The sequence below is a fragment of the Magallana gigas genome, chromosome 5 (assembly GCF_963853765.1).
Source record: "Magallana gigas chromosome 5, xbMagGiga1.1, whole genome shotgun sequence".
NCBI classification, from domain to species: Eukaryota; Metazoa; Mollusca; class Bivalvia; order Ostreida; family Ostreidae; genus Magallana; species Magallana gigas.
This window is the reverse complement of record NC_088857.1, coordinates 19,481,004-19,491,679: the sequence shown is the minus strand read 5'-3', so window position 1 is coordinate 19,491,679 and position 10,676 is coordinate 19,481,004. Positions and strand designations below refer to the sequence as shown.

General features: G+C 33.1%; 1 long non-coding RNA gene across 1 annotated transcript; it reads left to right on the top strand.

Moving 5' to 3' along the window:
• Nucleotides 1-3,010: 3,010 nt before the first annotated feature.
• LOC117681312 (uncharacterized) lies at nucleotides 3,011-4,150 on the top strand. The gene is made up of 2 exons (XR_004595957.2): nucleotides 3,011-3,114; nucleotides 3,565-4,150. It is a non-coding gene; the product is annotated as an uncharacterized lncRNA (long non-coding RNA).
• The last annotated feature ends 6,526 nt before the right edge of the window (nucleotides 4,151-10,676 follow it).

The following is a 10,676-nucleotide window of genomic DNA, read 5'->3' as shown; positions in this document are numbered from 1 at the left end:
TCAAAATAATTAAGTAATTTAAATCGGAAATTAAATTCTGATTTTAACTTTAAATCTTAAGCAATACACTGAGTATATAATTATAGAAGATATATTTATATCAACAATTTGACTTTTAAGACAAAATTAATTTTAAATTGAATGAGATTTAAATCCGGCATACATTTAAAGTTTGAAATACAATTACATACACTGTATTTGATAAATATAATCATCTTATTTATTCAAAAAGAAATTCATTATTCCATTGCGAAATGGAAAAAAAAGAAATGAAGTATTAAGCTGTATTTTGTTAATTTTTGACCCAAATTGCGTTCCATATTTTTTTCCAGTCTGCATGACCCCCAACGAATACGTTTAATTTCGAACAAATTACAAAAGATGGCTGTATCATCTAATGCAGGACAAAATAATTCTTAAATTATAAATGAAAACTTTAATTTTGTCTAAATAGATCTGGGCATGTATAGGCCTAACATATGTCATTAACTTCGAGATCGTACTACTGACCGATTCACGTCTGGTGTGGATTTATTATTTTTTAAATGGAAGAAGATCAAAACATGTAAAAATATTTTACAATATTTTACTGCATATATTCAATTATTACTCACCTCCTAGAAATACTGCAAGGTACAAAAAATTCTCATCTCGCATGTTGTTGTTGACGTAAGATTCACCAATAATACGTCATGAACTTGAGGTACGGTAGCGCATAAAAGACATTGAACGTATACAAAATATATCTATTTTTTTTTTTATAAAAAATATTTTAAATTACAATATTTTGAAGTGGATTTTTCTTATTTAGATTACGAACAAAACACCTTTGAACAGCTATAAAAAAAATTTTGTTGCAATTTGTTTAAGGTCAATACTTCTTCTTTACTGGACTAATCCTGCACTGCGCTGTAATTCGTTTGATGTACATAAAGAAAAAGGGAGACAACGGCCTACCATTCACTACAATATTATTGTGCAAACTTTGAAAAAAATGACAAAGTTTTAGTGACTTAAACATACACATTTAGATATGATATCTCAGACGCTTGTTATAAATATATAGAAAGTTCCTCTACTTAACGTGTGTGTTTCTAAGCTTGTGTGATCAAAGTCAAGCTAGGGGATATAAACCCCTCAACGCTTTTTAGAAATAATCTCTTTTTAACCAGGTTTTGGTGATTGAAATTGTAAAAATTGCGGGTGGATTTGCGGGCGGGCGGGCGCCATAAGGATACCCCTATTGTGCGGACAATTCCTCATACAGTTTTAAAGATAGGAAATTGTTCTTTTGCAGATCAATTGTACATATTGTACATATATCTGAGGCGTGCATATTGCTAGGATGTTGATAATCAAGGAAAAAATACCAACTTTAACACTTAGTCATTTTTTGGCAAAATATTGCATATAGGATACTCTATTTCTCTGGATACGGTAGGTAGTGTTTATCAATTCAGGGTTGACGTGGATTATAGATACAATTTACAAAAAAAGAAAACCGGGTTTGCTGTCACATTGACAGCTTTTCACTTTTATTATATTCAATCAGTATATCTATGATTTACTAAAGTGAGGTACTAGTACTCTTCACACATTACTCTAAAGAAAGTCCATTCATGATCACAAATTCAACAATACAACAAATGTTTAGAACATCGATGTATATGTATTACGTAGAAAGAAAACCAAAACTAACGTCAAATTATTTTTTTTAAAAATCACGTTCTCCCAGAAATTTAAAAATGAAGTATTCATTTTCCTTAGTTATCTGCTTTCTTAGTCTTTTTCACGAAAAATTGACACTTCATTCACTAATAAATATTGCTTATATTATTATACCAATTATTCTTTCACGATTATTGTTCGTTAATTATCATACAATATCCTCTGAGGGAATATTAACTACTCATTGTGTATGAATTGGTTTTTCTTCTGGTTTTTTTTAATTACGGAATGGATTTGCAACAGTAGCAATACCTATACAGATTTCTAAACACACACGTGTAGACCTGGCAATTTGTTGCCGATGCAGTTGTAAAATCGCTATAAATAAAGTTCAGCAAGCTGTGCATAAATTTTGTAAATCAAATATGGTTTTGAAATAATAAAGCTATATAAAATGTTGTTAAGAATTATTCATGGTTAAGTATCAAGTACAGTTTAGCAGATTTCTACACAAAAGCAGCGTCATTTCCCGCCATAAGTCGACGAGAGAAGAGATGTAACTGTTGACAATCAATAAAACTGTTTGTGTGTGTTTGCTACGGATATGCAAAATTATGTACAACTATTTTTTTACGAGTTCGGTGTTCATAAATTCAAGTAATTGCAATGTCAGATATCTTGGATACAGGATAAACCATTTCTATTCTTGTTTACAGCGGGGGTCATTTTTTCTACGGGGGTCATTTTTCTTCATTTTAAACATGAAGATTGTGGGTTGTGGGTTCGAATCCTGGCCGCGGTAAGTCGACGTTGTGTCCTTGGGAAAGACACTTTACATGTATTTCCTCACTCCACCCAAGTGTAAAAATGGGTACCTGGCTATAGACAGTGAAAGATATTGTCGGAATGTGAGTGTTTGAGCGCCTTAACGGCTGCCGCACTGAGAAGGCTCTGGAATGCTTTAAGGTCTGCTGGGGTAATAATTGTAAAGCGCTTTGAGAAATGGTTCGCCAATTTTAAAAGCGCTATATAAAAACTTGCAATTATTAATTATTATTATTAAAATTTGGGCGACTTACTGATTCAGTCCTGACCGAGGAAGTGCATGATGCACTTGTTTTCTTAAAAATCAGGTGAATGGCTGACTGGGCCTTGAAAAGGGTAGTTAGTGCGTGTTGCATTTGGTTTGTTAAAAATCAGGCGACTTGCTGATTCAGCCTTGGCCGAGGAAGTGCATGATGCATTTGTTTTCTTAAAAGTCAGGCGACTTGCTGATTCAGCACTTACAGAGGAAGTACATGTTACATTTGTTTTGTTAAAACTCGGGCGACTAACTGACTGAGGATAGTGTTCCTTGTTTGTTTGTAAGGGACAGGGGTCTTTTTTGTTGTGCTTGACTTAAGCTCCTTCGCAACTTCGCCTTCGTAACTTCGCACATAATTTGAGGTAGGTCATTCCAATAATTACTGTTTACTTAGTCTTATTGCAAAATCCATTACGAAACATAGATAAACTTTAGAGAATTAACCAGTTTTTTCTCTTTTTTCTTAATGCTTTCATGAGTAGATGCCATTACATCTGAAAAAATTGTATTTACTAAAAAAAATTTAATCAATGAAGGTAAAATTAAATTGAATATCTTATTATATCTTATTCTTTTAGACGACAACACAAAGAAATCAGTTATTATTAATATAAACCTTTAATCAGGATTTGGGATTTGGAAATTAGATAAGTTTAAGAAAAAATGATAAATCTAAAAACAAACAAGTTATAGATATGTAGCATTGACATAATTTACTTATTGACGTATTAGCTTTCATAATTTCTTGATGTTTCTTGTGAACGAATTTCTGCTGCTTTATTAATATTAAGTGAGAATTATACATCATTTAGAGCATCCTGATGGCAGAGTGGGTATCAACGACTGGAAATACAATCCCAGATAATGCGATACGTGCTGGGTACGATATTAACAAAAAGGCTTTGTTTATTGCCCGGGCTGTAGTCTCGGGCGAAATGACCCCCGGAAAATGCGGAACCCACCTCGAAGGGGCACACATTCCTTTCGCTGGCAAAGAGCATATTATCCAGAATTACGAGGTTCTAGTCTACCCGATCAACGCCTTGGGGTTCTTAGACTGGCAACAGGCATCCAATGGTGACGTGCCGGGTAACGCCATCGACACAGCCAGCGGCATCTACGTAGGACGGGTTCTTTACTCCGGAAGTCTGATTCCTTGCAAGATCCATACCGGCTTCAAGGTTGCCTACATGGGTTTCGCCGGTAAAGAACACCAATCAAAGGAATACGAAGCTCTGTATAAAGTCATTTAGTTGGAGGAGATGACGAGCAAAATAACTTGAACGCAAAACTAAGTGAACTCTTATCGCATTTTACTGTTATTCTTTATTTTTAATGAAATATTTCAACGCTGTGAAATAAGTTCTTTCTCTAATAAATTTCTGATTTTGCACCATTGTAGTTTGGTTATTGTTCTTTTAGCATTTAGTGGGATCATTTGGGTACCCTTGCTCGCGGCCAAACGTTTTTGAGACCATTTAATTGTACTGAGATACACTGCACATGGATAATGCTGTAAAAACATAAAATACTGGTATAACCCGTAAACTTATGCATTTGCGATCAACAAATACAAAAGATTTTTGGAATATCCTGAACTCTTCAAAAAGGGATTCTAAGAGCCCGGTAAATACCAAAGATATGTTTGATTTCTTTAAAAATATAAATGAAGGTAATCTGTCCTCTGATAGCGTTACTTTTCACGAACCTCAGGTAGATGGAAGCTCTAACGAATTACTGAACTGCGAAATTAACGAGTCGGAAATAACCGACGCTGTAAAGAAACTAAAAAAATGGTAAAATCTCTCCCAGCTATGATAATATTGTTAATGAGCACATTGCCTCTACTTTGAATACATTTCTAACAATTTATAAGTTGTTTTTTAATGTTGTATTTGATAGTGGGCTGGTACCAGAAGAATGGCTAGTTGGTATCATTAAACCTATATATAAGAACAAAGGTGATCCCACCTCTCCTGAAACCTACCGGTCCATCACGTTACTAAGCTGTTTGGGTAAATTATTTACGTCCATTTTTAGTAAGCGTTTAGAATTGTATTCGGAAGAGATAGAACTGATCTATAATAACCAAGCGGGTTTCAGGAAAGGTTTTTCTACTTTAGACCACATTCTCACTTTACAATTTTTATCCAATACGTTGATGAAGTGTAAGAAAAAACTGTTCTGCCATTTTATAGATTTCAAACAGGCGTTTGACACAGTTTGGAGAAATGGTTTATGGTACAAGCTCTTAAATTATGGTATTAATGGTAAATGTTTTAAATATATTTATTTACTAATATGTATATAGGCATTAAATCACTCATCAAGATGAATGGACGGTATCCGACTTTTTTTTCTTTAAATGTTGGAGTCCGCCAAGGAGAAAATTTGTCACCATTTTTGTTTTCATTGTACATAAATGATTTAAAAATTATCTTGTTGAAAAAAATATTGCTGGCCTGCAAAGTTTTACCACATCAATAGAAAATGAATTATGTAATATATAAAACTGCTTGTACTTCTATATGCAGACGATACTGTTATCTTGGCGGAATTTGGCGATGATTTGCAGAACGCACTGAATGAGTTTGAATGTTATTGTAAAGAGTGGAAATTAAATGTTAATATAGATAAAACAAAAGTATTAATTTTTTCCAAAGGACGAATGTGTAAAAGAGGTTTTTTTCTAACAAGAGTTTTAGAAATTGTTAAAGAATTTAAGTACCTTAAACGTGTTCACTTATAGTTTTTAAAGCACATTTTATGTTTAAAAAGTAGTACTCCAAACTATATGGTTTACGGAGAAACAGGTCGTTTTCCTTTATCTGTAATTGTTTTTACTAGATTGGTATCATACTGGTGTAAATTAATTTCTAGTACTAATACTAGCATTACAAATATATTATACCGGTACTTGTTAAATCAGACTGAAAATACAACAAGCACTAACCCTTGGATTGATTGCATTCGTCATGTTTTTAACTTATGTGGTTAATCAAATGTTTGGCATAGTCAGTTTTTAAATACTGTTAACCAAAAATGGGTTTTAACGGCAGTTAAACAGAGATTACAAGATAAATTTATTAAAAAGTGGCATGCTGATATAAATAATTCATCAAAAGGAGTAATATATAAAATCTTTTAAACAAATTTTGGATGTGAAAAATATTTAGATATTTTACCCCTTAAATGAAAGATTTTGTCCTCTCTGTAATACAAAACGTATAGCCGATGAATTTCATTATATTTTAGAATGTGATGCAATATCACAAGTCCGGAACAAGTTTATAGACAAAAATGTTCGAGTAGACCAAATGTGTTAAACAATTTTCGTTTCTTATGACAACATTTAATATGAAATTGTTGAGAAAATTGTGTATATAACAAAGATATGCATTACAAATATATTATACCGGTGTTATATAGTGCCTTTTCCCCCTAGCCATCTTTCCCCCCGGATAAATGGCTATATAGCAGTTCTTCCCCCCGGAAAAATGGCTATATAGCAGTTTTCCCCCCACGGAAACCTGACTATATAGTGGGCTTTCCCCCTTTTTATAGCCAGATTCCCCCCACGGAAAACCTACTATATAGTGGATTTTCCCCCATTTTTACTTTCCGGCCATGTTTATGGCGGAACATTCGTGACAATAATTTGCAATAACTGATATGATATTAATTTCTCATAAAAAGGATAATTATGGCATTTATCAATACACGGAATAAAATACATGGTTTTTCAAGCCCAAATATGAACTTAGGCATGCGCCTTCATAACATTCATGTGTCATCATCGTTCATTTCACCTGTTCTCACACCTTTTTGGAACACTTTTTACACGGATTTCGGAATACCTCGAATCGTTTTCATCTAATCGATGCTTACACTTTTGACCTCGACGTTATGAACACGTGAGAACACATTCGAGTGAAAATACGCCGGTTTGGAACTTTAATTTTCCAATGTATTACCATCAATGTATAAGCTTCTCCCAGGGAACTAACTGACCAATCTTGACTTAATTTTGTAGAGGAAGGGAATAAAAAGTAGAAATATATATTACTCCCTTGGACCGAAAGGGAAATTTTAAATTAATACCGTTAGAATTGACGATCTTAAAAAATTATTATATATATCTTCTTCTAAATATCAAATGGGAGACGGGGTGCAATGATATGATAAGAAACTGAAATGTTTTAGTTTTACTTTGATTGATGGGGTTCTAAATCATGGGTAAGGGGTATTTTAATTATGTATTAAAAGCATGTGTTAAGTTAGTGTTTACCATTTCGTTTTAAAGTTACGCATATTCATATTTTTAAGCACATTTTTACGAAACGCGAGATTTTATGATGTAAACATTTAAAAAAAAAAATGAAATGTCTTCACAACCAGAACAATGTCGGTATCGTTGCTGGTTATTTTGGTAAATGTGAAATGGAGCCTGAACTAACCTTATGTATATATTGTCACTCACTATTTGTTTACTTTTCCACCTTTAAAGGAAGTGAACATGAAAAAAATAATTGTTGTTTAATAAATTATAAAACCCTTTTGAAACTTAAAAATGAGGTCTGTTACCTATTTGTTTATTTCTATCAAGAGATTTTATCAATTTAACACTCTCAGTGAAAGGTTTATGGAGGTAATCCATTATTCCCCAGCATGCATCTGTTCTCTGACGTAGATAAGCCACATTGCTGCTGGTGACTGGGTCAATGTTGGAACTAGGCCAGTGTTTATGTACAGAGTTGATAAAAGTTGAGGAGAAAAATTATGCCTTGATGTGATGAAAAATTTTGTGTACTGTCATGAGAAGACAAGGATTTAGTACATTTCTATAAATGAACCTCAGATAACTATTTATGATTTGTACAAAAAATGAATGTAGATAAATTAATTTGTGAAATATAAGACCATCACATTCCAGATGTTTGTACGGAGATGCATGTGGCAGTCAGTGTTTACATAAATAAAATGCTGTTTTTAGATTTCAATTTAAATTAATATAAAATTGTAATTCCATTTTCCATGTGGGGTTTCTTACCGTTACTTTTTATTTAAATGCCCTGGAAATTTTTCTGATTTGATTTTTTTTTTCATAAGATCTTGATGATATGTACGCCGGTTCTGTTTATGCTGTCAGAAGAATAACAGGACTAAGACACTTTTTAAAAGTCAGGATGCTGTGCAATTAATGCACCTTGTGTGCTCATTTATGTAGCACACATAATGTTCAAACTCATAAACAAGAAATTCCCGAGTGCAAGAAAAAATAGGTCACAATAACACTGATCCACGGACATTCCATTCTAGTTACATGTCACATTAACTGTTGGTGGGAATGCATTATTCTGAGATCCAAAATCTTCCTCCATAAACACTGTTTAAAATGACAACTCTTTACATTCCTTTCAAGTTTCCATTCACATTTTGATGATGGCGTTTTATCCTTGTTACTACACGTGTGTAAAAATGCAATGTGTCTCACTGACGGCAGCATCAGTGCTGCCCTCTCTTAGATGCTTAGAGATAACCCAGCAGGGAGGTAATGATTTTAACAATATGGCAGCGCTCATGGATTGCAAGAATTAGTTATTCTAAGTGGTATATCTTTTTACTGAGGAAGGCTCTGTCTAAACGGTTTTCAGATATCATTATACACATCAAACAGACAAATTTGAGCCCTTGATAATTTTTTCATGTTCACTTCCTTTAAGTTTGCAACGTGATTTATAAATATACAATTTTGAAAACGATGCCATATAAATCAGATATACATCTAAACATCGGGCCCTGAAACATCAAGGGCCCTACCCTGAGGACTGAAATTTTCAGAGTCATCTTCAACTGGTAAACCACTGCCACTATAAAAATATGGTGATATGGTCATCTCTAGTTTATGAGACATTGGACCTTAAAGAATATGCACTATAATTATTATAATAGGATTTAAAAAATCGGTTCTATTTGTAATTCCATTACACACATGTTCAATTTTTCAGCATTTTCTATAGAAATAATAAATCGGCAAAACGAAACTTAACCTGTACAGATGAATGCAGATATACATGTATGCAACCTGGGAGTGTAGACACAATGATTTTAATCCTTACTGGATTTCCATAAATATTTTTGATAAAATCTGAACCAAAAAACGTGAGGGAGAAACCCTACTATGGGGGAAAAGCTACTATATAGTAGCTTTTCCCCCCGGGGAGAAAGGCTACTATATAGTAGGTTTTCCGGGGGGAAAAGCTACTATGGGGGGAAATCTGCTATACAACACCGGTACTTGTTAAATCAGACTGAAAATACAACCAGCATTAACCCTTAGATTGATTGCATTCGTCATGTTTTTAACTCATGTGGTTTATCAAATGTTTGGCATAGTCAGTTTTTAAATACTGTTAACCAAAAATGGGTTTTAACGGCAAGATAAATTTATTAAAAAGTGGCATGCTGATATAAATAATTCATCAAAAGGAGTAATACATAACATCTTTTAAACAAATTTTGGATGTGAAAAATATTTAGATATTTTACCCCTTAAATTCAGAAAATTTCTTGGTAAATTTCGTACTTCAAATCAACATCTACCAGTTGAACTGGGAAGATGGGAGGGTATCCCATTAAATGAAAGATTTTGTCCTCTCTGTAACACAAAACGTATAGCCGATGAATTTCATTATATTTTAGAATGTGATGCAATATCACAAGTCCGGTGTTGTATAGCAGTTTTTCCCCCATAGTAGCTTTTCCCCCCGGAAAACCTACTATATAGTAGCCTTTCCCCCGGGGGGAAAAGCTACTATATAGTAGCTTTTCCCCCATAGTAGGGTTTCTCCCGCACGTTTTTGGTTAAGATTTTATCAAAAATATTTATGGAAATCCAGTAAGGATTAAAATCAATGTTTCTACACTCCCATGTTGCATACATGTATATCTACATTCATCTGTACAGGTTAAGCTTCGTTTTGCCGATTTATCATCTTTATAGATCTTTATAGACAATGCTGAAAGTTGGACATGTGTGTAATGGAATTACACATAGAACTTAATTTAGGTAATTTATTGAAAAATACACTTATATTCATAATTATGTGTTCTGAAATTGTATTAAACGAGAATGTTTTAAGAATTTCTTGATAAATCTATCAGACTGTTTGTCTGTTTGTGAAAATTTCATCCAGGCTAAACCTCTGTTTTAGAGAAATTTTGTTTCCGATGTTTCAGAGCCCGATTTTTAAAATCCTATTATAATAATAATAGTGCATATTCTTTAGGGTCCAATGTCTCATAAACTAGAGATGACCATATCACCATATTTTTATAGTGGCAAAGGTTTACCACTTGAAGATGACTCTGAAAATTTCAGCCATCAGGGTAGGGGCCCTTGATGTTTCAGGGCCCGATGTTTAAAACCCCATCATAATGATTGAATAGTGTTTTATGAGTGTGGACCCGAATCCCAAATTCTAGAGATGACCAATTAACCATATTTTCACAGTGATAGTGGTATACCACTAGAAAATGACACCCATGCAGGGTAGGAGCCTTTGTTGTTTTTGAGCCCGATGTTTGAAATCCAATTATAAAGAATATGTATTTTTAGGGCCCTATATCTCAAAAACTATAGATGACCACATGAACATATTTTTACGGTCATTTAAAAGTAAAACCATCATTTAAAAATACACAACCACTCATATATTTTGAAAATTACATTTAATTCTGCTGCTTTTTTTTAAATTTACGAACACATTTTTTTTAAAAAGGTACGCGGGTAAAATTCATTATTCCTCAAAACATTTAATCAATTCATAAGATGACTAATGATATAATAAATAATTAGATAAATAAATCAATGTACTTTAATTCATAAAAGGAGAAACCGAAAATCAAAAATAAATAACCAACC